A 24,365-nucleotide genomic window follows, 5' to 3' on the forward strand; every position below is an offset into this window, starting at 1 on the left:
GAGCGTTATCCGGGCCATTACCAAGACTTGTGCACGGACTGCTCCAAGTGCTCGATTGTGTTCCATATGCGGTGTTACAGTTCCTTCTATCTTTTTTGTTTTTTTATTTTTGTGGTATAGGGAATTGAACTCAGGACCTTGAGCTTGCTAGGCAGGCGCTTGTGCCGCTGAGCTACATCCCCGGCCCTTGGTGTTACAATTCCACGCGCGTTACTTCTCCTTCTCGTGTAGGTTTCAGAGAGCTTTGTGTTTTTAAAGTTCCCAGACCCACTCTTTGACTTTTACTGTGCAAAACAACGCAAGGGAAGCAGCACGTAGTAGGTGCGCTGCAGGGGGCAGCTGCGCACGACTTGCTGCACGCTGTGGCGGGGACGCGGTAACCGGCACCCCGACCCGTGCCGCACCCGCCTGGGTTGCTCCCGACCTGGCAGACCCAGGCCGGCTTTGCTGTGCCGTTCCAGCACCTGTGGGTGGGTCTCCGAATAGAATAGTTCGGCCTGGCCTGCTCTCATTCTTTACGTAAACAAAGCCACTTCACCCAGCCTTGAGTAAAAGTCTTCCGTGTTAGGTGCGCGGCTGCAGTCGGCCGTTCCCGGTGCTGGGGGACGTCTGTCACATGGGTAGAGCAGGGTTTCAGTGTGCACATCTTGGTGGGGAAGTCAGCCTGTTCAGTGCTTTACTTAACACGAGAGCAAAGCGTTAAAGGCATTCTCACGCCGGGCTTCTGAGCAGGAGTGAGGCCACGCGCCCCTTCAGTTAGGAGCCGATCTGCTGGGGCTGTGTAGCTGCTCTCGCGGTGGCCAGGGCCCTGGGCCCGCTCAGCAGCCTGGTGGTGTCCCGTGGCTCGTTTGGCTTCCCCGGAGCCCCGCCAGGGGCCTGTTGGTGGAGTCCTTTGCTGTGTCCAGGCCCCGGGTGCAGCCCTGGCTTCCTGTGAGAAGCGCTGTCACTGGGCTGGTGAAGGCATTGAGTGACGTGGTTCTTTCCACTCGTCTCTCCTTCCAGGGGCTTGGGGGGCAGGGCCCCTCTAGAGAGCGCAGCGCTCCAGGCCGGCAGCGCCGTCTGTCCCCCTCCCTGCGGCCTTGTGCGCGGTGCTCGGGGCAGTGAGCAGCGCAATCAGTGTTTTCTTGTCTCTTCTGGACCCTCCATGTGCCTTTCCAAATGCGTAAAATTTTCCATTGCAAAAAGAAGGCACCAGGCCAGGGTGATAGCTCAGTGGCACAACTGCCTGCCTGGCAAGTGCAAGGTCCTGAGTTTAATTCCCGGTACCAAAAAAAAAAAAAAAAAAAAAAAAAAAAAGAGCAAAAAAATTAAAAATAGGCAAAAAAGGAGACAAAAAAATCTGGATTTAAAAACTGTATGTAACGTAAGGCTCAAATCGGACTTGATTCTCCCAGCCCCCAACTTGTTTGCCAGCAGAGGCACTGCTCTCCGTGGGGACTCAGCTCAGCACTGAGGCTGTCATCAGCAAACACAAGATGTCAAAAGGGTTAAGACAGGACAAGGAATCTTGCAGGGCCCCACATATCTGGAAATATCTGAAAATTTACACCAGCGGCCTCAGACTCAGCCCACTGAGATGCAAGACAGCCAGAGAACTCTGACCACTGATGTTTATTAACATCTTCTTGCCTGATGTCCCTTGCCTTCTTTCAATCCCTATAAAAAAGGCCCACGTCTCTTTGTCCCTTACAGTTGGCCTTTTCGCTCTCTCCTGTACCCAGGCGCAATAAATTCCTACTATGTTGCCTTTACACAAGCCTGGAGGTCTCAGTTGGTCTCTGCTTCTCGTTCTTTACACTTAAACAAACAAACAAACAAACAAACAAACACCTCCTATGGCTTCAGGACATAAAAGTTATTCAGGCCTTCTTCTCTTTCAGAAACTTCACTCGAAGAAATTCCTAAAGGTCTAAAAACATAGTAGGCCTATAAATTGGCCTGTGTCTCCTCTAGCCCTCAAGACCTCAGGAGCAGCCACTGGGGCATTCCACCTCCGAGGCTGCTCCTTCCCACACCACAGATGCCACTGTCCATCCCATGCTGGCCCACTCTGAGGCTCCTGACTACTAGGTTGTCTTTAAACAGGCTTACAGGTGGTGGTGGCCTTTTCACCTGTAAATGTGCTTCCTCCATCCTCAAGAATGCAGCAAATCTCAATTTCAGACACACATAAACAGCTCGCATTCTGATATAGCCTAGCAGACCAGGAGCCTGACAGACAGTAGGGTCACACAGCCTGAATCACCACACCTCCAAGACCCCATAAACATATCTAGCTCTGGCTCATAATGTTCCCCTCTCTCCCTTGAGGGCCTGCACTCTATTTCTTTGAGTGTGAACCTTTTAATTTCTGCCTAATAAAACCCTTCCCATGCCTCTTCCTAAGGCTAGTCCTAAGAGCTGTTTCTTTCATGTGAGTCAGCAATCCTGCAAACTTATTCTACAAGAAGCGTGGTTAGGTTCCTATTTCAGCTTCAGGGACCACCTCAGGCCCATTCCAGTGACAAGGGGAGAGGGTAGCAGGAACTCAGTGGGAAGGGATCAGTCTAAACCCAAGACTTCTAATGTAAGTCTATGCCTGTGGACACACGTGTGCTGGGCATGCATCTGTGTGTGTGCACAGTATACTGTGCATACTGTGTGAATGTTCACACATTCTCTGCTGTCTGCCCAGACGCTGGGCACCAACTGTGGTCTCCATGGGGCTGGGAGGCACCGGCTGTGCCTGGAACATGTGGGTCTATAGGTAAGAGGTTTTGAGAAGATGACAGGTCACATCCAGAGGACCAAGAGATGATCTGACAGATTCCCACTGGCCAAATCCAGGGTAATTTTAGCATCAGGACAATTAAAAAGAGAAAATAATTATGTTATTTTATTTCATTTTTATAAGCTATTTTAAAAAATAAGAACACATGAGTCCATTCCAGTAATAAACAGATAAATATAATTTGAATAATAAAATACAACATAGTAAGAAACAAAGGAATGAATGAGAGTAGGGACACTGGCTGGTAGAGGAAGACATTTTGGAGGTTGTTCCCTACAGCTCTCACTGTGAGAAGGTACAGATAAGAACCCCAGAGCAGGCTGATGTCAGGGCACTTGAAGGGGAGCAGGACACCCGCAGAGCCAACCTTATCTTCCAGAGACAAGACAGCCCTGGACTGAGTAGTAACATCAACATTGCCACAAGAAATCCAGTAGGACACCAAGAAGGACAGGATGCCTCCTGTGTACTTCTATAAGGACGCACATCCAAGCCTCATCAGAAGCAAACACCAGAAAAAACCAGCATGGTGACAGTGTACACCAAAAATGTCAAAGACGTACTGGGTGTGGCTGCGCATACCTATAAACCCAACACTGGGAGGTTGTAGAAGAAGGATCACAAATTGAAGCCAGCTTGTGCAACTCAGTGACTTGGGGAGACCCTGTCTCAAAAAGGGGTGGTGAGTTAGGGATGTAGCTTAGTGTGAAGAGCCTGGGTTTAAACATGGTGATTCAATGTCACAAGATACAATGCTGGAACAACTGCTCCAAATTCAGGAGAAAAAAAGACAGGCAACAAATTCACTGTAGATCCTAGATGAGATGATCAAACAGAAAAAAATATAAAGGAGCTAGGTATGGTGGCACATGTCTGTGATATGTACCACTCAGGAGGGTGAGGCTGGAGGAATGCACGTTCAAGCCCACTGTGTGTAACACAGCAAGATCTTCTCTCATTGAAAAAAAAAAAAGGATACTATGGAGTCAGTGAACAAACATGTAATGACTAAGTAATTTAAAGGATCCTATCAATATTCTGTTTCCTAAGGATGATAACTGTCCTCTGTTAAGCAAAATAATGCTATTAGTCTTAGGAAATACCCATTAAAGTAGTCAGAGGTAAAAGATATGATGTCTGCAGCTGCCTTTTTTCTTTTTTTGTGGTCCTGTGGCTTGAGTTCAGGGGCCTTCTACCACTGAGCTATATTTTAGCTCCTTTTTATTTTATTTTGAGACAAGCTATCCCTGAGTTGCCTAGGCTGGCCTCAAACTTGTAATCCTCCTGCCTCAGCCTCTGAGAATCTAGAATCAGAGACATGTGCCACCATTCCCAGCTGCAACTTACCCTCATACACTCGGAGGACATGAGTGAAAACAGAAGCTAAGCACAAGCAGGCCAACAGTCATTGAAGCAACGGGCCACATGCTAAAAATACCCACTGCATACTTGTGGACCCAGAGTTAAAAACAGGTGTTCAACCAAGCATTTGCACACAGATGTTCACAGGAGCATTCTTCCCAACAGCCAATAGGTGGACGAACTAAGTGTCCGCCTGATGCAAACATTCAGTGTACCATACACCAGAACATCACTCAGCTGTAAAAAGGAGCATAGCACTGAGACGCACTACCACACGATAAGTCTTGAAAACATGTTCAGTGGAAGAAACCAGGCACATGAGGTCATTGTGTGAGGTCCATGGAGGTAGGCAGGCTACGGGGCTGGGGGAAGGAGAGTGGGTAGTGTGTCCCAACAGCGGGTAGAAGCCACAGCTATGCAGCTCTGTGACCACTGACATCACTGAAGCATACACGGAGAAAGATGAGTCTGTGATATGTGCACCACGTCTCAATAACACCATCCTGTGAACACCAGCAACAGCCTCTTGGATACCTCTGGTCTCTGCAAGGTGGCCCAGAACTCAGCATCACCTCCACTATGATAGTGCTTCTTCCTCAGACTCCAGAGGGCAACCAGCCCTCTGCAGGCCCTGCATGCTTCCTGGAAAGGGGGCAGCTTGGCCACCTGGAGTCCTAGGAGATACCCTCCAACTCTTACTGTAAGGCTTCTAATTAAAGTTTTCTTTTCTTACTTACAGCCTGGTAATTCAAGCTTTATTTTCTTTTCCACAGTGGGAAACTAATTATCTGAGGTGTCTTTTGATATGCTTTGAAATTAAAAATACAGGGAAAGCACTTTAGTAGAAATTAAAGCTGAACATAGTAAATCATTCTCTGGGATGGCTCATGAAGCAGCAGAGGCTGGTTCCCATCCTGCTGGGAGTTGCCCACAGTGAGCCAGGACCCTCAGGCGGACAGCCCCAGCACGGCGCCCTACACATGCAGCGGCAACTGTCACATGCAGGAAGGAACTGGTCAGCCACTTACTCTGCCCTGTTCTATTCTCAGACATTTTCCCAGGAACATGCACTCAGAACTTTGGGAAACAAGGCTCCTCACAAAAATGATCCTACAGCATCTCTGTTCTTTGGATCAGAGCTGTGATCAGCAAACTTAGAATCACAGAGACCAAAGATATGGTTGCGTGGGACAGCTGCAGATGCCTAAACATTTGCCTCTTCTCTTGAGTCAGGGAAGAGATGGTCCTGCAGGATTTCTGCTCAATCTTTCTACACCAAGAGTTACTGCAGAAACCTAGGGAGGAGCAACTCCCTTCTCTTGCCACTCACCAGCTGGCTAAAGAAAAGAGAGATCACTGGAGACCTTTATTAGCCCTCCGAAATTTTTGGAGAGTTGACTCTCTGCTGGGGAGGACTGGGTGGTTGTCCCTAACAGCTGCCTTGCCCAAGGCTCTCACTTCCCAGAAGGCCCCTCAGTACCCTGGCCTCTACGGAAGAGTTCTCAAGGTAAAAGATTCTTTCTGAGTGCATCTTACTCACAAGCACAGGCTGTGGCTTGTACAAGGAAAGCTGGAGGCTATAAGCAACAGTATGTTTTCTGGGGATGGGTGCTGGGCAGAGTAGGAGCACTGTAGGGTGAGGATAGAGGTCCCCTTGGGTAGGAGGACAAAGACCCCACAGCAGGTATGGCTGTCAGTGCTGCCTAGACAGTAGCAGAGAAGGGCTATCTCGCAGCCCCCAGTCTCCCAGGAGGACCCCAAGTGGACATAGAGGCTCACAGATAGGCTGTTAGAAAGACGTCAGCTGCAGAGTTAATCTGACCACTGCCATTGTCCGGTGGGTGGGGCAGAGTGCCAGCGAACAAGGGTCTTAGAAGCCAAAGGAAGACAGAACAAAGGTGCACTGATACAACTGTGTTTCTATGCCTTAACACCAGGGTAGAGTCAACTCGAAGCTTATCACAAGAGATCAGCTGTGCTGGTGCTGGAGCAGTCCCAGCCACGGCTGGAGCCAGCTCTCAGCACCAGCACAGCTGATAGGAAGCTCTCAAGGGAGAAAACACAATCAAGTGGGTGACTTCCCATGCAGTTGCTGTTTCTTCTTCCTTGTCTCTCTCCTCCACACAGGACGTCACCTGGACAGCTTCTAAAATGCTGCCTACTTCTAGCTTTCTGTCTTTCCCTCTGCACCTGCTGCACCGGTCTTGAGTTCTGAGCACTGGCTTAAGAGACCACTGCAGCCACAGAGCTTGGCATCTTCTCATACCACCTGCCAGAACAGAAGCAAGGGCCATAGTCTGCAAGGGAACACGAGGCCACTTCAGGGAAGTGACAATGAGGGAAGGAGGTGGACACACTGTCCCCACAGATCATTCACTCTTTGCAAACAACACATCCTTCTCCTTTGCTGACTCAAAATGTCCACACTGCAGGAATGAAGGTGGTCAGGGCAGGCTGCCTCGACTCCTGCTCTGCTCAAGCTCAGTCAGCAGTGGTCAAAGTCATTTCCATGGAGAACCCTCTCCCAGAGAGGTTGAAGTGGCTCCCCGGCAACAGACCAGCTCAAAGTCCAGTAGGCTATGGGACCCCAGCCTGTGGCCAGGCAGGGCAGGGCAGGCATACCTAGTGGGTGCTGCACGGACAACACTCATATATCAACATCTCAAAGGGACAGAAACCCTGAAAGGATGGGAAGCCCCAGGCCAATTTGTAGAAGCAAGCTTAAATAACAGAGGTAAGCATCAGGGCCTTCAGGACATCTGCCTACTGTGGTCTCCACTGTACAAGGTACTGCCAGGGCTGCTAACTCAGAGGATGCTAGGCCCCATTGTCCTCATCTGGCCTTCTGACAATGGGCATATGTGCACCTACACACACACACACATACACACACACACACACAAATTCTTGCTAAATCATGAAATTGCACAGTGAGCTCAAACCTTCAATCCTCCTGCTTCAGCCTCTCAAAGTGCTGGGATTATGGTCATGCATCATGGCACTACGCTAAGAATTCAAAAACCCAAAGAATAACTTGTCCAATACAAAATAGGCAAATGATCTGAACAGGCGGTTTTCAAGAGAAGTACAAGCGGCCAACAAATATATGAAAAAAATAACACCTTTAACCATCAGTGAAATGCAAACCAAAGCTGCATTGAGATTCCCTTCACTCCAGACAGTACACCTCTTACCATAAAAACAAAAAAATAACAAATGCTGATGAGGATGTGTGGAGAAACGAATCCTTCCACACTGTTGGTGGGCATGTAAATTAGCACAACCACTATGGAAAATAGTACTAAAGTTCCTCAGAGTGAGGAGCTATCATACAATCCACCTATGCCACTCCTGACTACAGACTCTAGAAAAGAGACACCTGCGCACCCGTGTTTACTGAGGTACCATTAAGGATAGCCAAGACATGAATTGGGCTAGGTGCCCATCAACAGGTGAATGCACAAAGAAAATAAATATTACTATTCATATATACATATTATTCAGCCCTAAAGATTGAAATCACGTCATCTACAGGGAAATGGATGAGGCTAGAGGACATAATGTTACACAAAACAAGCCAGACACAGAAAAACGAGCATCACATGTTTTCTCTCCTATGAAGAATAACCTGAAAGTAGAAGAGATAGGAGAAGGGGACTAAAGGTGGAGGGAGAAGAATAGGTAGGACAGAAGGTGGATATGGTCTATGCACATTCTATGCATGTATGGAAGTGACACAATGAAACCAATTATTTGTACAATTAATATGCATCAATAATTATGGTCTTTTTATAAGGCTGAATTTTCTACAACCTAGTTTATCCCACAAGCAAGGCCTGCTGCTTCTCCTCTAGACCGGGCTGGGGAGCTGCGTGGCCCTCTTCGTAGCCAGACCAGCCTCGCCAGACCAACCCTGTGATTCGTGGAGCTGCCCACCAGACCCTTAGCAAGGGAGGCCCACACTCAAGCCAGGGCCTGTGCCACTGTGCTGAGGGAAAGGCAACTTGTTTGTTGTCTTAAACAAAGTTCTATTTTCTTTTTAAAAATGAAGTTCCATGAGGCTGTGTAAGCCTCTGGATGGTTCCAATTTCCAAATCACTTGTTTGGATAAACTGGTGGCACTCGTGACTGTTTGTCTTGAGGAACAGTGCAGGGCCAGGAAGAAAGAAAATGCCACATATTAGATTTCTTACCAAATGCTAACTACAGGGAAACTCAATTTACATGCATGGGAATATCTCTAACCTCCGTGCCTCATTACCAACCCACACTCCCTCTTCAGACATGCTGGCGACATGCACAGAGGGGACTCAGATGGAGCAGGGATCTCCAGACCCGAAAGGCAGCTCAGGTACAAAGAACTGCAGTAGTACTAGTGCTGGGCTTCAGCAGAATGGGTCCTGGCACAGAAGGACACAACCAGCTCTTAGGCCAGGGATATTCAGCCTACCCATGCATGGGAGACCCACCTAGAATAGGGATGCCCCCAGGCCTGCCTTGCACAGGGAGACATGTATGTGCGTGCGCGCGCGCGCGCGCACACACACACACGCAATCATCCATGGATCCTTCCTGGTGACATGGGTTCCTTCTCTGGGAGGTAGATGGATGTCTTCCCATACAGGTGAGAATCCCACAGGCCACTGGGAGGAGCACTCCCAGCCTCAGGCTGTGGGCAAATCTCAGTTCTGCTGAAAGCCCATGAAATGGAACTTCAGCGATACTAAGGAGCAGCCCATGCTGGCATCTGGCTTGTTCCTGGTCACACCATCCAGCAGTGGGCAGGACAGCCTGTGTTCTCACATAGGGCCTGTGCACTGTCTCACACATCCAGCAGGCCACAGGCCTGTGTCGGGGCTGCTGGGCTCATAAAGGGCCCAAGAAGATGAGGACCACACACGGGCCAACTGGACAGTAAGCACAGACGCCCGAGTCTCAGCATTGATTCTCATTTCCAGGCCTTCAACACAGTATTGTGAACATGCAATGAAAATACTTTCTACCTATGAGAAGCCACAGCCTCGAGAGGCCACAGAGCCCGATCCCCAGACCCTCCCAAACGCACTCAGGTGTCTGGGCAAATCGAAGCCCCATCCTCTAGGTTGTTAAAGAGTGTGCCCCTGACAGGAGATGATGCAGCCTGTCCCAAGAAAAGGCCATGCACCACCATGGAATGCTCCAGGAACATAGTAAGCCACGCCAGACACTGTCCGTGCTCTGAACAGCAGGAGACGCGCGTCCTGTGCCTGGGAAAACGTCTTCAAAGCGACGACTGTTTTCCCAGCTGTGGATACTCTACCCTGGGAAATCTTTCCATGGCATTACCAGAATAATTTTGAAATGACTGCAGAGATATACAACCTAATCTGTCCACTCTGGAATCTCAGACCCTGAACTTTTCTTTTCTTTTTTTGGTACTGGGAATCGAACTCAGGACCTTGTGCTTGCCAGGCAGGTGCCTGAGCTATATCCCTGGCTCTCAGACCCCAAATTGGAGGGGCTCCCTGAGGAGGCTGAGTGACAGGCAGGTGGCAAAACTCCTGATGGCCCAAGGGCTCTGTGAATGGAGTGAGCTCCCCAACAGAGGTAGCAGCATCACTTACATCTCACTGACACCAAGAAATCAAGAGGCTTCCTCAAGCAATCAGGAGGTGGAAATAATCTCAGCAAACAGTCAAGCCAGGAAGCCCTGCACAGGGGTGTCTTCCATTCTGTTGATGTGCGCAATCTTGTGGAAGGAAACTATTAAGCAGTTCTAATAAAAACATCACAGCCCCGGGCAAAGCTACCTGGGAAGGAGCATGCATGAATCACCAAGACATCTGCAGTATCTCTGGAGCAAAACACCATTTAGGTTGAAATATCAAATTCATACCATGACCTCTAATTTTGAGAAAGTGACCACAGGACACAACCCAAGAAGCAAAGCAGGATCAAAAGCAGGTCAGGAGATGGAGTCCAGGTCTGCTCAGCCTGGCTCTGTGCACAGAAACCTCAAGACTTTGCTATCTGATGCCACCTTGGGCTCCGAGGTATGGTTCGGTCTCAAAGTTGGCAGAAGGTCCAGCACTGAGAATCAGATCATCAGTCACCCCCAAACCACAGCAACAAAGTTTGTAAGAAACCTGATCAGGCATCTTTAAAATGCTTGGAAAAAATAACATTTTTGTACCAAGCTTTTCTTTCTAAATTATTCCATGTATTTTACAATGATAACACTTTTTTAAAAAGGAGAATAAAAATTTTAAATGATATTAATTTTTAAAATTTTTTAAATTAAGAATGATATTAAGCCAGAACAGTGGCAGTGTCACAGGTGGCTGAGACAGGAAGATCTCTTGAGCTGAAGAATTCAAGGCCAGCCTGGGCAACAGAGACCCCAATGTATACCAAAAAGTACATAAAGTAGTATTAGTAGTAATAATTATGATAATGGAATGATGCTAAAAATGATAACCTATAAATCAAACCTCTGTTGGGTTCAACTGTATCAAAAGATATGTCACATACAAGGAAAAGAGGGAGAGGTGAGTACAGAGAGTAGAACTGGGGTGATCTGTTCTTCTTAAATCTTCCTTTTTAATTACTTTAATGCTGTTTCTTCAGTAAGCAGACAGAAAGGATACACCATTTCCAAGGGTGTGTTATATGCATTTTGTTTCCACCAACCCCTCACCATCCTTGAATGTGACTGGGGCTGCCAACTGAGATTCAAGTCCTGTATGTTACCTGGCCACGGTCTCCCCAGGAAGTGGCACCTACAACCTCACAGCAGAAAAGACAGGCAGGTGGGTTCTTCTCCAGGTTCAAAGGTGTGACTGCATTGGAGGGCAGTGCAGACCGCAGCCACACAAGAGACCCAGAAAACAAGCTGAGTCCTAAGGGCTTGCTGCGTTCTAGGCCTGTGCAGGGCCAAGCCTAGGATGAGGTGCAGTGAGACAGTGCAGGGGAAGCAGGAGGAAGAGGGGAGGGAGGCGAGGATCAGATGAGAGCCGAGGGCCCAGAGCTCTCGCATGCTCCTGGTGACACCTGCTCTGATGCACAAGTCACTGCTCTTCTGGCGGAAGGGCAGCTGTCCCAAGTGAGTAAGTGATGAGGTGATTGGCTACAATGTACACCCAGCAGAGCTGGAAAAGCAAGCAGAACCCTCCCACTGAAGGCAAACTGAGCAGAGCAAGAAGCACACCCCACTGTACCCCATAGCTCAGGGGCAGTCCTCCCATGCGGCCAAGTGTGCATGATACCTGTCTGTAAGGGGCAGCTCTGGGGAGGAAAGGGAAAGACTCAAGGGTAAAGTGGGTGAGGTCCAGGTGGCTTATGCAGGTACAGCCACTCAGAGGTACTTTATCCCTGTTCGCGTGACCTCTTTCCTGACCTGCCTAGGAAAGGGACAGAGCCTAGTAATGGTCTCTCATGCACAGAGCACTTCAGGGACTATGAAATACAGTCCCATCCACAGAAATCTAAGAGAATTACTATATCCCAAGAGCCCACTGCACAGATACCACGGGCTGTGCTCAACTATTCTGACACGAGCACCTTCATTCTCACCACAGCCCAGTGAAATAGGACTTCCTCCCTGCTTTTCAGAAAATTAAACTGCAAAAGCAGTCTCCTGCTCACCTGCTGTCCTCTCCAGCAGCACCTGCCCTCAAACTAGAGGAATGGATGGGACTGAGTCTCAGGGTGGCCCTACGTTCACCATGATCTGAAAATAACTAGGTATTCTCTCCCTAGCTGGAGCGGGCAGTTCCTTCCCTGGATCCCACTGGTGGCAGAGAGGAAGACCATGCAGCTACCAAACCCTGTGTACCCATGCACCAGGCCCTCAGGATGACATAAGAAATCATCCTAGTGCTAGACTCCCTGCCACCTCAGACACTGTTTACAGTGCTGCCCGGTAAGGAAACCAGTTATACTTGCATGCCTTTGATTAATTGACTGATTGATTGATTTAAGGTGGTGATGGTAATACTGTGAATCCAAGGAACACTGAGTTACAACCCCATTTCTTTTTGAGAGAGGATCTTGCTAAGTCGCCCTGGCTGGGCTAGAACTTGTGATCCTTCTGTCCAGCCTCCTGAATAGCTGGGATTGCAAGTGTGTGCCATCACATCCAGCTTGAAATAATTTTGTTTCCAGGATATGCTATATAGAATTCTCATGGGAGAAGAAACAAAGATTCTATTTTGTTGTTGTTGTTGTTCAGTTCAGTTTCTACTATAAAAACGAGATGGAGAAAACTGAGCTCAGAAACTCTAGATACCTGAGAATTTCTAGAACATTCCCACCATCAGAATAGGCCCTTCCTACTATACACTCTTATTGGTTTTAGATAACTACCACTTAGCTGTCACGGTTTGCCATGATTTGTAGAAACGCCACTGAGCAGCTAAACGCCTTGTACCTGACTTCCATGCTGAAGGCAGAGGAGCCCACTGCTTTCCCTGGGGCATCTGCTCTAGAGAAAGGTGCCCCTGCTTCCTTCTCATGGAAGGAGGTGTTCCAGGCCCTGAGCTCAGGTACCAGGCGGACTGCACACAGCTGTCTCCCTCCCTTCCTCCCTGGCGGGCCAGGCTCTCTGTCCTGGCAGCTTCTAGGACTGACTTTCTTCTTTATGTTCCGCCCTTTCCTTCAGTGTGGCTGCATGTGAACTTTTACTTGTTTTGTTTTGGACTGGATACTTCTTCAAGTCTTTCATCATTCTCCATCTCAGCAATTTTTCTTTGAAACACTGCCTTTCCTTTGTTCTGCTGGTTCTGTTCTAACCTACTGAACGGAGGTTAGATCTCCTACCCCACTTTCCACCTTCTCCCCCATACTCTCCACCTCCGCGTCACAGTGCCCACGACCGTCATTTCCCCACACCAGCCCTCCAGCTTCTTCAGCACTGTCTGGCTCTGCCTCACCTGCTATTCACCTCATCTGCTGGGTTTCTGATTCCATGAACATGTTTTACTTTCACTGTCTCATTTTCTTTCCTACTGTACCTATTCACATCTCATGTGGAGGGAGGGCTTTCCTTCACCCCTGTGAGTACTTTAAAACTATTACCAATTTTTCCAGAATTCACAATTTTTTCTGTGAACTCTACTCAGTCTACCTACTGATGTCCCTGAGCTCTCTTCCTGCTGTGCCCTGTGCTTTACCATGGTGGAGAAACCTCCAAGTGAGCCCTCAGTGGGTAGAGGTGGCTTGTTCTCCATGTGTCTACATGGTTTACACTGGTTTGTGTGTCACTTCCTAACTGTGGTGCCCCCCATTACAGGGCTGGTGGCAATGTAGGCCTAGGAGTCACACAAGCAGTACTGACTTGGGAATGACTCAAGGAATGCCTCTTGATCTTCCCGTAAGGTCTGGGCTGGCAGCCAGGGTCCTACAATTCACGCATTAAAGACAAGAGGTGTAGGCTTTTCAGGCGGGACACAAATGTCTGGCTTTCCTCACGCCAGGCCCATGCTAAACTCTAGATTCTGTGGAGAACCCACTTTGGGTGTCCTCAGGGCTACCTGGCTTCAGTGTCACTCACCAGTCTGCTTTAAGTCTCCTTATTTCTTTCTTTTGAGCTACTATGCTAAATAATTTTGCTGCTATAATTATCCCAGGGTTTTTATGTTTGAAGCAGATCTACCTTGTTGAAGAAATTCTCTATAGTATATTTATATTATTTGAGCTTTTATAATGAGCATATATTTACTACTTTAATGATCTAATCTCACAAAAGAATTGAGACCATCCCAGTGATTCTGATCCCAATGGGCCGAAATTGATGAGCCAGAGACCCCCTTAGGAGCCTAGTCTACTTGCCCACACCAGTCCTCTATTGGGTCCCACTGGACAACCTATCTGCTTTGAATGTGAAGTCTAACACACCTTGGGTCCTGCTCACATGGCCTGAAACAGCCCTGTGCACAGCGAGGATGGTTCCCACGTGTGAGAACTGAGAGGACTGAATGACTGCACAGTCTCCTGGAGCACAGCTGAGGACCACCGCCTCTCCCGGCAGGCTTCCCGGTCAGTCAGAACTGGCTTCTAGATGCCAAATGCAACTGTACCTCTTAGCAGAGGAGATTTCTGACATGGATGCTCACTAAGTCACCTCAACCTACCAGGCAACCTCTGCCTCCCCATTCCTGCAAGGGGACCTCCTTGTGCCCTGACAATGTAAGTAACAATACACATGCTGGAGTATGACAGGGCCGACAGAGCATGCACAGAAATACAGCAGGGCACGCACGGACCTCTTCTCCCTGCTCCTCTGCATCCTGCATGATACAACCAGACCCTGACATCTCAGAAACACAGAAAGCTCAGGCTTTCAGCCAAGAGCCCAGTCTGCAGAGGGGATTCCCCTGCAAAATGGCCATGGATGGTGACTTCTGTGCTATGTCCCTCCAGCAGGGAAGGTGTGTTTCTGAGGCAGCCAAGACCTCTCCAGCTTCCAGCACCTCCTTCTACATTTGGGATGCAGCAACTCAGCGGAAGAACAAGTGGTGCAGAGTGGGCACTGGGCCTGGGCCTTGACCTGGGCCTAGGGAGGCAGCCTTTGCATGTGAGCAGAGCTCAGGGCAGGGCATGCTGTTGGGCAAGAGCCAGTCACAAATAACTCTGGCAGCAAATATTTGAACATAAAAGAGAAAGAGCTCTTCATATATAATATACGCTTTCAAACCAATATGGAAGAGATATACTTTATAACAGCACTGATTTAAAAAGAAAAGCAAAAATATACTATGGCAGTTCAAAGAGAAAAACAACCAACTAGTACGTATATGGGAGAGGACCACTCTTGGAAGTGAAGAAAACGAAAGCAGCCCCTCTCTGTCACACATACTGCCCAGGTCTGAGGGGTAACATGCGCTCTCCTCTGTGCCACTGTAGGCCGGCAAGAAGGGCACACTGCAGAGTATTCACTGCAGTGCCAGCTCTGGGTACTGGAACTAGGCTTTCTGGCTTCCTCTGCACATTTTTCTGTATTTTCTAATGTTTTTTACATTGATCATGTACAATTCAGGAAAAACAACAAACATTACTTTTTCAAATTATATTTGCTGAGTTATTTTCTGCTGGCCACAAGGAAGCAGAGCTCACAAACATCTCCCCGGATGACCGCGGCTGCAATTAAAGCAGTGGATATCGACAGGAGTGCAGCTGTGCTCTGGGGGAGGGGAGTGGATCCTGTTTTCTTTGGCCTAGACCAGAAACTGTCAGATTTCCATGGCAGCGGGAGGAAAGCTGGGCAGGCTCCAGCTCTTCCACAGCTCTTCAGGGCTGACAGACAGGCTGGGCAGACTGAGGTGCACACGCGTGTGCAGGAGCTGGTAAAGAGAGCAGGAGGGACAGCCCTCTCACACCCCGCACTCTCAGTGATCCTGAGTAAGTAGCAAGCAGTCACCCCTGAAAGCTCCTGAAGGAGGTAAGGAAGGGGAGATGAAGCCTTCCAATCCCTGAACACAGTAGGAGGCTTCAACACAAGGGTAGGAAAACTCCCCAGACAGGGCCACCTGGGCAATTTCTAGAAGTGAACAAGACAAGAGCACCTATTACTAAAGCCTGGAAAAGCAACAGTTTTAATTCTGCCTCTCCTAACTCTTAGGCCACTAGTGGGCTGTTCTCTTAAAAATGTGAGCACCAAGTTCAGGATGGCTAAAACAGAAAACACTGATCAGACCACATGCTGCCGAGGAGCAGAGAAATCGAATCTCTCGCATGTACATGGTGAGGATGTAACACGGACAGCTGACTGGATGGGCAGTTTCTTAAAAACCTAAACATGCATATACCTTATGACCCAGCAAACAGACGCCTGGGTATTTACCCCAGAGAAATGAAAACTTAAAATCATGAATATTTATAGCAGCTATATTCACAAAAGCAGAAATCTACAACAACCCACACGCCTTTCACTCAGTGGGTGAGTGAGGGCTATAGAGGATCTACTGTAGTGGTTATAGAATCACACGCATCGGAAAACTGCACAAGAACACACGCACATGCACGCAGGTGCATGCATGTTTGCCTCCTGAAGCTGGAGCAGCTCTGTGGGAGGCCCCACTGCAATGGCTGGTTCTGACCCTGGAGCTCATCATTGCAGGAGACTGGGCAATGTTGAATCTACAAGTTTCCTCAAGGGACAATAACATGAGTACTGATGGCATGGTCCTGCCATGTCCCTATGGTGCCTGTGTATAGGGAGCCACTCCCGCTTCCCCCAGCAGAACTTCCTGAATGGCTATTCCTCTGCAGGCCCAGACGCAGCCATGTCTAGATGTGGCACAGAAAGTGGCTGGCGAGTTGGCTGTGGGCTGCTACCATCACTAGGGTCACAGTGGTGTCACCAGATGCTGCCAATGGAACACCAAGACAAGGCCAGGAATGTGCAGAGGAGTCAGTGAGTCCTGGAGTACTGGAAGAGTCCAAAGGACCCCTCAATCCCTAGCATCCCTGGAGATCTCCCTCCTGTCCCAGCTTCAGCACTTCCAAGCACAGGGATATGCATGCCTCTTTGAGTTAGACAGTTGGTTTCTCAAAGTGCCCTTCACCCAAAGCTCTGTCCTCCTTGGGTCAGGCAGCTCTCCCAGGGTGTGAAGGTGGCTGGCTGCAAGAGGCACCATGCAGCCACCATTATCTTTGGTTAGCTCTTCCCTGGAAGTGTCCCTGGGACACTAGGCTTCTGAACAGCCAGGGTTCTCCAGGCATGTGCAGGCAAGAGAAAGTGCCCCAAGAAACAGCCACTCCCAGCTTTGGGAAACACCCATTCCAAAATCCATCAGGGCTGGCTCATCTCCTTGTGGCAATCCAACAGTTATCAGCTACTTAGTGCACAAGAGGAAACCAGGGAAAAGCACGAACTCCCAGGTCAGAACACATCCATCTCTGGGTCTTCTTGTGTTCTGGCAGATGGCCCCACTGTAGTGGCCAGCAAGACCACACACCAGACCATGAGCAACACAGGCAATCATGGTCTGCTCAGCACCATCGAGATTTCACACAGCTACACTTTTGCTACAAGTTATATGCAAAAAGCTAGTGAAAACTACTATAGCCATTATGTCCTAGGAAAGGCCAAGAAACAGGCAAGTCCTACACAGAAAACGTAACACTCTCCTGAACAATGTAAAAGATAACCTTGATTAGCACAAGACAAATCTAAAAGCTGATTCCAAAATTTACACAAATAAGAAAATACATGACAAAGGCCAAGGACACAGTCTAAACAAACAAAAAACAATAAAGTACTTCCTATACTAAAACAAAATTTTAAGAACTAAAATACTAAGCAATATATCAAAGACAACAAAATAATGGTATAATAAGATAATGGGATATTATGTAACTCTTAGAAAGGATAAACTATTCCATCCAGGATTCTAAAACAATTCAAACAGTGAAAGAACAGTCTTCTCCTTTTTTTTTTGCAGTACAGGGGATCGAACTCACGACCTTGCACTTGCCAGGCAGGTGCTTATGCCACTGAGCTATATCCCCAGCCCCTCAGTCTTCTCAACAAATGCTGCTGGGACAACTAGACATCCACATGCAAAAGAGTGAAACTGGACTTCCATCTCACACTATATTCAAAAATTAACTCAAAATAATCTAAGACTTACATGTAAGAGCTAAACTATAAAACTCTTAGAAAAGATACATGCATAAACCTTCATGACCTTGAATTTGGTAATAGTTTCTTAGATACGACATGGAAGCATAGGCAACAATAGAAAAAACAACTTTTTTTTTACCAAAACATAAAACTTCTGTACTTCAAAGGATAGTGTCAAGAAGGTGAAAAGAAACTGTGTGTGGTGACACATGCTTATAATTCCAGCACGTGGGAGGCCAAGGCAGGAGTATCATGTGTTCAAGGCCAGCCTGGGACACATAGTGAGTTCAAGACCACCCTAAGCTACACAGCAAGACCCTGGCTTAAGTCATACCCCTTGAGAAAAAAATCTACAGAGACATAATGCAGATTAACAGTTGCCTAGGGCTGTGGGGTGGGCTGGGGTAGGAGAAAATGGAGAATTACTCAAATGGCTAGGGGCTTCTTCTTCCATGTAATAAAAAATGTAGCGAAGCATGATGGTGCATGCCTATCATCCCAGCACTCTGGGAGGCTGAGGAAGGAGGATCATAAATTTGAGCCCCGTCTGGGCAGTTTAATAACTTATCAAGACCTTGTCTCAAGACTAAAAAATAAAAAAGGTATATGGATGTAGTTCAGTGAGAAGGCCATCCTGGGTTCATATTCCCAGTACCATAAAAATAATAAATTTCAAAATTGTGATGGCTGAGCAACTCTGTTAATATGCTAAAAGATCAACAAATTACATACTTTTAAAAAGTGAATAGGCCAGGTGTGGTGGCGCATGCCTATAATCCCAGCACTCGAGAGGCTGAGGCAGGAGGATCACCTCGAGTTCGAGACCTGCTGGGGCTACAAAGTGAGCTCGAGGCCAGCCTGAACTGCGTTGCGAGACCTGTCTCAAAAAGACAGAAGAAAAAAAAGTGAATAATATGGTGTATGAACTATATGTCAATAAAGATATTATTTTTAAAATAATGAGAAGCCAGGTGAGCTGATATACAGCTATAATTCCAGTACTCGGGAGGTTAAGGTTGGAGGATCATTGTGAGTTCGAGGCCAGCCTAGGATACACAGTGAGTTCAACGCCAGCCTGAACTATATGGTGAGACTCTGTCTCAAAAAACAAAATAAAATAATGAGGACCCCTCTGCCCTCCTCAAAGTGAGTGCACTTCTGTTCCCTGGATTCAGAACACCTTGCTACCAACACCTTGCTACCAGCTACTGGACACACAGACATGCCCCTGGAGGATACACCTACCCTCAAAGCACAACATAGTACCTGTATACTGCAGACACACCATATATGAGAAAAGAATATGTCACCAAAACAAACATGCAAAAAGTATGTGTTCTGAGTATCAAATCTCTGGAAGGAATCTTAAGAAAGTGGCAAAAAAAAAAAAATCTCTAGTGGGAGAACCGGGTTGCTGAGGCTAACATTCTGTGATGCATTGTTCGGTTTCTTTTGAATTTTAGACCATTTGTCTGCATTACCTAATTAAAATGAATGTTATTTTTAAAACACTGTATAAAAAAATCAATAAATAAAACCAAATAAAGACTGAAGAAAATTTAGAGATGGACTAAGATTTTATAATTTATTATATCATTATTATGTTTATTATTACAAGGACAACTTTTCCTTTTAAAAAACAAATCCCTATCATAAGACATGAGTATAAATTTCAACTGGCTTAAAAAACAAAACACAAAAATTGAAGCTACAGAATTGAGCGTCTATTGTTCACTGTGGAAGAGAAAACTTCATAATGAAGAAAAAAGACTGCACACACATTTAATGCTCCTATAAAAAACTGCCAAAAAGTAAAAAGGATAAGAACAAGCTGAAAGTACTGTATGTGTTATATGCATACCAAAAAAAAATGTTTTTTAAAGCTACCAGTTTAATGGAAAAAAAACAGGCAAAAGCTAATTGGGAAGCTCATGAAAGAAAAATGCTTCATAAATAATTTAACAAGTTTCAGTCTTCTTAGGAATAAGGAAAATATACAAAATTTGATCAGAATACATGGTCAGTATGAAATGTTAAAAATTTATTACAGTAAAAGACACTGCCAGCCAGGTATGGCGGTGCACCCCTGTAATCCCAGCATTTGGGAGGCTGAGGTAGGAGGATGACTGTGAGTTTGAGGCTAGCCAGGGCTACAGAGTGAGTTGACGGCCAGCCTAAACTGCATAGTGAGACCATCTCAAAAAACAAATTAACAAAAAAAGTAAAAAAGAGACCTATTGCCATTAATTCTCCTGAAAATACTTCCCCTTGCTTCAAACACACTTATCCCATCATTCTTGTCACTTTTTGAAGCACTTCTGGAAGTCTTCTTTCCTGAGTGTCTCCTGCTGCCTCATTACCCAGAATCAATTCAAAATGTTTAGCTTTCACCATCATTTTGACTTTGAGGAAGAGCCAGAAGCTGCATGGTACCAGATATTGTGAACAGGTGGGTGAGGTCATACCATAATGTTTTTACGAACCCTTCTTCCCGCTAAGTAGCACTCAGCAGCAGTATTCACTGTATTTTGTCACATCTAGTAAAGACACAAAAGAGACACTCACAAAAGAGAACTTTCAGAACTGCTTCAGAAAGCAGCAGAAATGGGATAAGTGGGTTAGAAGGAAGGAGGAGTATTTGGGGAGGGGGAGAGCATGGCAATGTGTGGTTTATTGTAATATTGAAACATTTACTGCATATTTCGATCATATCTTGTAAATTAAAACAGACTTCATACTCCACCCACAAGACTGGCTGAGGTGTAAGGAGATGAATCCTAAGGAGTGTAAACTGGGGGGACTCCAGGCACTCCAGATGAAACTATAAATCTACAAACACAGCTCCCACTTGCCATTCCAGTTCTAACTACATTTCTATATGTTAAGTATGTTATGTTAATTTCTAAGCAGTTTTCCAAAAGAAACAATCACACATGATACAAACTGACACATATGTATGCTGCAGTGTTCTCATGGGTAGAAGATGGAGACTTGTAAATGAGGGTTGACAGAGGATGGCTGAATGGATGCATGACACTCCTATGGCGGCACATGTGAGCTGAACCCTGTGAGGCACCTGTGTATACACTGCCTGCCAGCATCTCCAGGGCACAATGAGTCACAGTGGCATGCTGACCCCCACAAAAAAACTAAATAGACTTCACCTGAATTTAAAATGTCTGTTCTTCAAAAGCGACTGCTGAGAAAATGACAATCTCAATTACAGACAGGAAGAAAATATATCTGCAGAACAAAAATTTGATAAGGGCTTTATAACTGGAACATACAACAAACTCCCAAAACTCAGTAAAAAAGAAAACAGGCCAACAAAAATGGGCAAGAGAACTGAAGACACTTCACCAAACACAATTATGAGCAGCCAAAAAACATATCAGATCTTCATCATTATAGGCATCAACTAAGCCACAATGAGAAAACACATGCTTTCAATAAGTGCAGTTTATTATCTCAATTACACCTCAATAACCTGTTTTTAAAAACCACACATGCATTAAGACATGACTATATCACAAACATGACCAAAATTTAAAATATTGACAATATTGAGAATGGATAAACACCTGGAGCCACTGGCCCCTTGGCAGGTGGCTGTGGGACCATGCACAGGGCACAGCTGCTGTGGAAACCAGCTCAGCAGGTTCCCAGAAAGTCACACATGCACTTACTTTGCAGAAAAGCAATCTTTATCCTGGGATGCCCCTGAGGACAAACAGGTGTCCAGAGCATGTATATATCTGCCACAACCTGGGAGTAACTCAAAGGTGCAGGCACTGGCTCACAGAAGACACACCTGGTACACAGACAGCACACCTGGGTGGCTCCCACACACAGGAGGCAACAGGGACAGGCCACTACCAGGAGACTCCATCTCCTGCTAGCCTAAGGGCCTCAGGGACCACTGCAGTTCTCCAGGTCTCCTTTCCCACCTGTAAGATGATTAATCAATCTCTAAATCCCTTCAACCCTGCAAGTCTACCAGTTTGTAATTCCAATTGGTTGAAGGTTCAGTGTCCAGTAGCCACCAAATGGGGAGGAGGGCAGGGTGAAATTCCACTAAGAAAAACAACTCAGGCTCCCAGAGAGCTGTTTGTAAAGACCGCAACTACTCAGCCCCAAGGGTGTAAAGGCAAACCCGGCCAGAGCAGTGACAGTCCTGGAGGCAAAATACCATTGATGTGAAGCATTTGGACTCTGAGGAAATTCTCAAGGCCATAACCTCATTTTAATGGTTTTATACAAAGCTGTCAGTTTAAAGCCATATAATTCACATCTGATTTTTGAGATTACAAAGGAGGAAATCAAGAGCCACAGCCAAGCAGCTTCCTTCTGAACAAGGTCAGCCTCTCAGCTGGGCGCATCAAAAAGCCCGAGAAACATACTAATGGTAAGACTGCACTTTGGTCCTGGGGAAGCTGTTGGCTCACCAACTGCACACACATTCTGAGAGAGAAGTGCTCTCCTCCCTCTTTGGAAGACCTGTCCTTGCACACTACGCACTGCGTTCCACAGACAGTGTGGTCCCCATCAACACCACCCACTCTCACAGTGAGGCAGTTTCCAATCACACAGGGGATACTCTTTGCACGGAGCGTCACTGGCTGCTACACCCATAGAACCACCACTACGGAGGACCACTCGAAGGCTAGCCACACCAAGGGCTGACAGCAGGTGTCCTTGGGGACAGGGCGGCCAGTGGCAGGAAGCCTACTAGTGAGTCTCTTTTCTGTCACTAGCTGGCCAGGTACATGTGATCCAGTCACTTGGCTCTGTCTTTAGGATTGTTACAACATCCACACTTTGGTCCCCACAACTCAGGGGCTGCTGAGGACCCAACACTGGCACTTTTACCCATAGAAAAGTGCTTGGCAGACGTGATTCCTATCAATGAGAGGATGAGCAAGACCTGCCCTCCACCCAGCTCACTTGCTCAGTTTCCAGGCAGCCAGAGCTGTGTTTATAGCAGCAAAGAGGTAGCCCGCTCATCAGAGGGCCCCTAAGCCCTGTAGACACTTGGCTCTGCTGTGACAGTTATGTTTATGCTGTCTCACTTCACATGGTTCAGAATACCATGAACAGCATACCCAGCACCTCCTCTGGAGGGGTTGGGAAGGAAGGAGGGGAAGAGGGTAGGCAGGCAGATATGCAGAAGCACAACTGCAACCTCCTTCTACCTCAACCAGCTCCAGTGGGGGCCCAGTGAGCCAGCCAGGCCAAGCCTGATGCCCCAACCAATCAAGACCTGAGCTATCTATAAGCTAGTCCCACAGCCTTCTTCTAACAGGACACTAGGTCTGGAAAGGTTCAAATAAATAAAGCTGAACTCCTAGGCCCAGGTTCCTGGGAAGGGTTTCCCAAGGCAGACGGACAAAGGCCAAGGCCCCTGTGGTCCAGAGCATCATTCTAGAACAGGAAAGTCTGCTGAACTCCAATTTACAGCCCCTGAATCTGCGGCCTAGCAAAATCAAGGAAGAAGGAACAGCAGGAGCCAGGTCCTTTCTAAGATCAACAGTAAAGCAGATGGAACCTAGCCACTGAGACAACAAGCAAGTTACTCTGGAGCAGCTCTGCCCTGCATAGGGCCCTGCCAGACCACCCACCTCCCCAGCACTCAGGCCTGCCAGGGTCTCTGGAGAGGAAGGTGACGAATAAGCCTGGCTGAGGAGCCTGGCACACTGCAGACCAAAGCACCAGCAGGAGCCACAGCCCAGACGGCCAGGCAGCTCTGCATGCCAAGCCCACAGCCTGAGTGGGAACTCAGGCTCCATGGAAACCACTCCCCAAGGGGCGATGAAGTTTCCAGCACTTGGGGACACTTCAACTGTCCTGGCGTAAGCACAGAGCTTGTACTGTGGGAAGAGGCTGTGCAGGCTGCCAAGCTCCCCAGATGGACGTTCCTGGGAGGACAACACAGTGGCCCAAGAGGGGACAGAGACTTCTCCCTTCTCCACTGCAGATCCCAGAGGTTTATGTGGAGGTGCTGGCGACAGGGAGGGGCTGATGCAGTAGTTTTCCACGAATTCCTAATAACATGAACCGCTGCTCTCTAGGCTTTGCAACCCACCCTTTGTGAACACTTATGTTCAGCTTTCCATATTTTTTCTTTGAAAAATATGCCTGATGCCTCTTTGTAATCATTTCCCATGAGAACCGAAAGAGTGGGTGAAGAGCTGTGCAGAGAGCAGAGACCAGCATGTGTTCTTAAGGACAGAGAGTCCCCACTCTGTTGAGAGGTTGGCTCCAGAAATACAAGAAGGGGCCTCAGACGTAAGCTCCCAAGCCACAGAGCTAAGTCACAAAGACCACACTGAAAAGCTGCCGGCCAGCCTGGGAACTAACTGGGCTCCTGCGCTCCCTCCAGAAGGAGTGTAGCTGCTGACCCCTGCTGGTATGCCAGTACCACCTCACGCCAGAGAGCTGCTTACAGACAAGGGCAAACAGGCCTCCTCCCCCACAAGCTCCCCCTAGAGCCATGGGACATCCTGCTGCTTGCTCATGGTGAACCTGAGGCCAACCCTCAATACCTGTGTAGGAAATTTCAACAAAGCACATGAATTTACCAATAATTCCATGTTGTAAACCAAACCAAAATCTAGCTTCCAAAGAAGAGCT

At 47.4% G+C, this 24,365-nt stretch overlaps 1 protein-coding gene across 3 annotated transcripts in view; it reads right to left on the bottom strand.

Annotated features, from left to right (window-relative positions):
- The window catches only part of LOC102015813 (chromosome unknown open reading frame, human C7orf50), a 125,054-nt gene that overhangs the window by 83,058 nt on the left and 17,631 nt on the right, over positions 1-24,365 (bottom strand). The gene's annotated exons all lie outside the window — the stretch shown is intronic.

This window comes from Chinchilla lanigera, unplaced genomic scaffold, assembly GCF_000276665.1.
Source record: "Chinchilla lanigera isolate Chin_1 unplaced genomic scaffold, ChiLan1.0 scaffold00059, whole genome shotgun sequence".
In the NCBI taxonomy this organism is placed as follows: domain Eukaryota; kingdom Metazoa; phylum Chordata; class Mammalia; order Rodentia; family Chinchillidae; genus Chinchilla; species Chinchilla lanigera.